Source organism: Triticum aestivum, chromosome 6D (assembly GCF_018294505.1).
Source record: "Triticum aestivum cultivar Chinese Spring chromosome 6D, IWGSC CS RefSeq v2.1, whole genome shotgun sequence".
NCBI classification, from domain to species: domain Eukaryota; kingdom Viridiplantae; phylum Streptophyta; class Magnoliopsida; order Poales; family Poaceae; genus Triticum; species Triticum aestivum.
Window position 1 is genome coordinate 351,424,227 of NC_057811.1, and position 5,541 is coordinate 351,429,767.

Consider the following 5,541-nt stretch of genomic DNA (forward strand, 5'->3'; position numbering starts at 1 on the left):
TTATGGGCTGTTATTACACATTATGTCACAATACTTATGCCTATTCTCTCTCTTATTTTACAAGGTTTACACGAAGAGGGAGAATGCCGGCAGCTGGAATTCTGGGTTGGAAAAGGAGCAAATATTAGAGACCTATTCTGCACAACTCCAAAAGTCCTGAAATTTCACGGAAGTCAGTTTTGGAATATATTAAAAATATTGGGCGAAGAAAGCACCAGAGGGGGGCCACACCCTGTCCATGAGGGTGGGGGGCGCGCCCTACCCCCCTGGGCGCGCCCCCTGCCTCGTGGGCCCCCTGGCAGGCCTCCGGTGCCCATCTTTTGCTATATGAAGTCTTTCGCCCTGGAAAAAATCAGAAGGAAGCTTTCGGGACGAAGCGCCGCCGTCTCGAGGCGGAACCTGGCGAAACCAATCTAGGGCTCCGGCGGAACTGTTCTGCCGGGGAAACATCCCTCCGGGAGGGAGAAATCATCACCATCGTCATCACCATCGATCCTCTCATCGGGAGGGGGTCAATCTCCATCAACATCTTCACCAGCACCATCTCATCTCAAACCCTAGTTCACCTCTTGTATCCAATCTTTGTCTCAAAACCTCAGATTGGTACCTGTGGGTTGCTAGTAGTGCTGACTACTCCTTGTAGTTGATGCTAGTTGGTTTATTTGGTGGAAGATCATATGTTCAGATCCTTTATGCATATTAATACCCCTCTGATTATGAACATGAATATGATTTGTGAGTAGTTATGTTTGTTCCTGGGGACATGGGAGAAGTCTTGTTATAAGTAGTCATGTGAATTTGGTATTCATTCGATATTTTGATGAGATGTATGTTGTCCTTCCCCTAGTGGTGTTATGTGAACGTCGACTACATGACACTTCACCATTATTTGGGCCTAGGGGAAGGCATTAGGAAGTAATAAGTAGATAATGGGTTGCTAAAGTGACAGAAGCTTAAACCCTAGTTTATGCGTTGCTTCGTAAGGGGCTGATTTGGATCCATATGTTTAATGCTATGGTTAGGTTTACCTTAATTCTTATTTCGTAGTTGCGGATGCTTGCGAGAGGGGTTAATCATAAGTGGGATGATTGTCCAAGGAAGGGCAGTACCCAAGCGCCGGTCCACCCACATACCAAATTATCAAAGTAACGAACGCGAATCATATGAGCGTGATGAAAACTAGCTTGACGAAAATTCCCATGTGTCCTCGGGAGCGTTTTCCTTTATATAAGAGTTTGTCAAGGCTTGTCCTTTGCTACAAAAAGGATTGGGCCACCTTGCTGCACCTTGTTTACTTTTGTTACTTGTTACCTGTTACAAATTACCTTATCACAAAACTATCTGTTACCAATAATTTCAGTGCTTGCAGAGAATACCTTACTGAAAACCGCTTGTCATTTCCTTCTGCTCCTCGTTGGGTTCGACACTCTTACTTATCGAAAGGACTACGATAGATCACCTATACTTGTGGGTCATCAAGACTCTTTTCTGGCACCGTTGCCGGGGAGTGAAGCGCCTTTGGTAAGGAAAAATTTATATAGTGTGCTGATATTTACTGTCACTTGTTACTATGGAAAGTAATCCTTTGAGGGGCTTGTTCGGGGTATCTTCACCCCGACCAGTAGAGCAAAGAGTTACTCCTCAACCTACCAAACCTACTGAAAATGTTTACTTTGAAATTCCTTCGGGTATGATAGAGAAACTGCTAGCTAATCCTTTTACAGGAGATGGAACATTACATCCCGATTTGCACCTAATCTATGTGGATAAAGTTTGTGGATTATTTAAGCTTGCAGGTATGCCTGAAGATGTTATCAAGAAGAAGGTCTTCCCTTTATCTTTGAAGGGAAAGGCATTGACATGGTTTAGGCTACGCGATGATATTGGATCATGGAACTACAACCGATTGAAATTGGAATTTCATCAGAAGTTTTATCCTATGCATTTGGTTCATCGTGATCGTAATTATATATATAATTTTTGGCCTCGCGAAGGAGAACGTATCGCTCAAGCTTTGGGGAGGCTTAATTCAATGTTATATTCATGCCCCAATCATGAGCTCTCAAGAGAAATTATTATTCAAAAATTTTATGCTCGGCTTTCTCTCAATAATCGCTCCATGCTCGATACTTCTTGTACTGGTTCTTTTATGATGAAGACTATTGAATTTAGATGGTATTTATTGGAAAGAATTAAACGCAACTCTGAAGATTGGGAACTCGATGAAGGTAAGGAGTTAGGTATAACACCTAAGTTTGATTGTGTTAAATCTTTAATGGATACAAATGTTTTCCGTGAATTTAGCACTAAATATGGACTTGACTCTGAGATAGTAGCTTCCTTTTGTGAATCATTTGCTACTCATGTTGATCTTCCTAAGGAGAAGTGGTTTAAATATCATCCTCCCATTGAAGTAAAAGTAGTCGAACCTATTAAAGTTGAGGAAAAGACTATCACTTATAATGTTGATCCTATTGTTCCTACCGCTTATATTGAGAAACCACCTTTCCCTGTTAGAATAAAGGATCATGCTAAAGCTTCAACTGTGGTCAACAAAAGTAATATTAGAACACCCAAACCCTCTGAGCAAATTAAGGTTGAACCTAGTATTGCTATGGTTAAAGATCTCTTGGTTGATAATATTGATGGGCATGTTATTTACTTCTGTGATGAAGCTGCTAGAATTGCTAAACCCGATACTAAAGATAAACATAGACCTGTTGTTGGCATGCCTGTTGTTTCTGTTAAAATAGGAGATCACTGTTATCATGGCTTATGTGATATGGGTGCTAGTGTCAGTGCAATACCTTATACCTTATATAAAGAAATTATGCATGATATTGCACCTGCTGAGATAGAAGATATTAATGTTACTATTAAGCTTGCCAATGGAGATACTATCTCACCAGTTGGGATTGTTAGAGATGTTGAAGTCTTTTGTGGGAAAATTAAATATCCTACTGATTTTCATGTTCTTGCTTCCCCAGAAGATAACTTTTGTCCTATTATATTTGGTAGACCCTTCTTGAATACTGTTAATGTTAAGATAGATTGCAAAAAGGATATTGTTTCTGTTGGTTTAGGGGATATGTCTCATGACTTTAATTTTGCTAAATTTCGTAGACAACCCCATGATAAAGAATTGACTAGTAAAGATGAAATTATTGGTCTTGCTTCTATTGCCGTGCCTCCTAATGATCCTTTAGAACAATATTTGCTAGACCAGGAAAATGATATGTTTATGAATGAAAGAAGGGAAATAGATGAAGTATTCTTTAAACAGGGACCTATTTTGAAACACAATTTGCCCGTTGAAATTCTAGGGGATCCTCCTCCACCCAATGGTGACCCCGTGTTTGAGCTTAAAGCCATTACCTGATACTCTTAAATATGCTTATCTTGATGAAAAGAAGATATATCCTGTTATTATTAGTGCTAACCTTTCAGAGAAGGAAGAAGAGAAATTATTGAAAACTCCAAAGAAGCACCATGCTGCTATTGGATATACTCTGGATGATCTTAAGGGCATTAGTCCCACTCTATGCCAGCACAAAATAAAATTGGAGAAAGACACTAAACCGGTTCTTGATCACCAACGACGGTTAAATCCTAAGATGAAAGAAGTGGTAAGAAAAGAAATGGTAAAGCTTCTAGAGGCAGGTATAATTTATCATGTTGCTGATAGTCAGTAGGTAAGTACTGTCCATTGTGTCCCTAAGAAGGGAGGTATTACTGTTGTTCCTAATGATAAAGATGAATTGATCCCACAAAGAATTGTTACAGGTTATAGAATGGTAATTGACTTCCGCAAATTAAGTAAAGCTACTAAAAAGGATCAGTACCCTTTACCTTTTATTGATCAAATGCTAGAAAGATTATCCAAACATACACATTTTTGCTTTCTAGACGGTTATTCTGGTTTCTCTGAAATGCCCGTGTCAAAAGAGGATCAAGAAAAGACCACCTTTACTTGCCCTTTTGGTACCTTTGCTTATAAACGTATGCCTTTTGGTTTATGCAATGCACCTACTACCTTTCAAAGATGTATGACTTCTATATTCTCTGACTTTTGTGAAAAGATTGTTGAGATTTTCATGGTTGATTTTTCCGTATATGGAACTTCTTTTGACGATTGCTTAAGCAACCTTGATCGAGTTTTGCAGAGATGTGAAGAAACTAGTCTTGTCTTGAATTGGGAGAAGTGCCACTTTATGGTTAATGAAGGTATTGTCTTGGGGCATAAAATTTCTGAAAGAGGTATTGAAGTTGATAAAGCTAAAGTTGATGCTATCGAAAAGATGTCGTGTCCCAAGGACACTAAAGGTATAAGAAGTTTCCTTGGTCATGCCGGGTTTTATAGGAGGTTCGTTAAAGACTTCTCAAAAATTTCTAGGCCTCTAACTAATATCTTACAAAAGGATGTTCCTTTTGTCTTTGATGATGATTATGTAGAAGCATTTGAAATACTTAAGAAAGCCTTGATTTCTGCACCTATTGTTCAGCCACCTGATTGGAATGTACCCTTTGAAATTATATGTGATGCTAGTGATTATGCTGTAGGTGCTGTTCTAGGACAAAGAGTTGATAAGAAATTAAATGTTATCCAATATGCTAGTAAAACTCTAGACAGTGCCCAGAGAAATTATGCTACTACTGAAAAAGATTTTTTAGCAGTTGTATTTGCTTGTGATAAGTTCAGACCTTATGTTGTTGATTCTAAAGTAACTGTTCACTCTGATCATGCTGCTATTAAATATCTTATGGAAAAAAGATGCTAAACCTAGACTTATTAGATGGGTTCTCCTACTACAAGAATTTGATTTACATATTATAGATAGAAAGGGAGCTGAGAACCCCGTTGCAGACAACTTGTCTAGGTTAGAGAATGTTCTTGATGACCCACTACGTATTGATGATAGCTTTCCTGATGAACAATTAGCTGTCATAAATGTTTGTCGTACTGCTCCATGGTATGCTGATTATGCCAATTACATTGTTGCTAAATTTATACCACCTAGTTTCACATACCAGCAAAAGAAAAAGTTTTTCTATGATTTAAGACACTACTTCTGGGATGACCCACACCTTTATAAAGAAGTAGTAGATGGTTGCATTAGACGTTGTGTACCTGAGCATGAACAGGAACAGATCATACGCAAGTGTCACTCCGAGGCTTATGGAGGACACCACGCTGGAGACAGAACTGCACATAAGGTATTTCAATCCGGTTTTATTGGCCTACTCTTCAAGGACGCACGTAAGTTTGTCTCGTCTTGTGATGAATGTCAAAGAATTGGTAATATTAGTAGAAGTCAAGAAATGCCTATGAATAATTCACTTGTTATTGAACCATTTGATGTTTGGGGCTTTGATTATATGGGACCGTTTCCTTCCTCTAATGGGTATACACATATTTTAGTTGTTGATTACGTTACTAAGTGGGTAGAAGCTATTCCAACTAGTAGTGCTGATCATAACACCTCTATTAAGATCTTAAATAAGTTATTTTTCCGAGGTTTGGAGTCCCTAGATACTTAATGA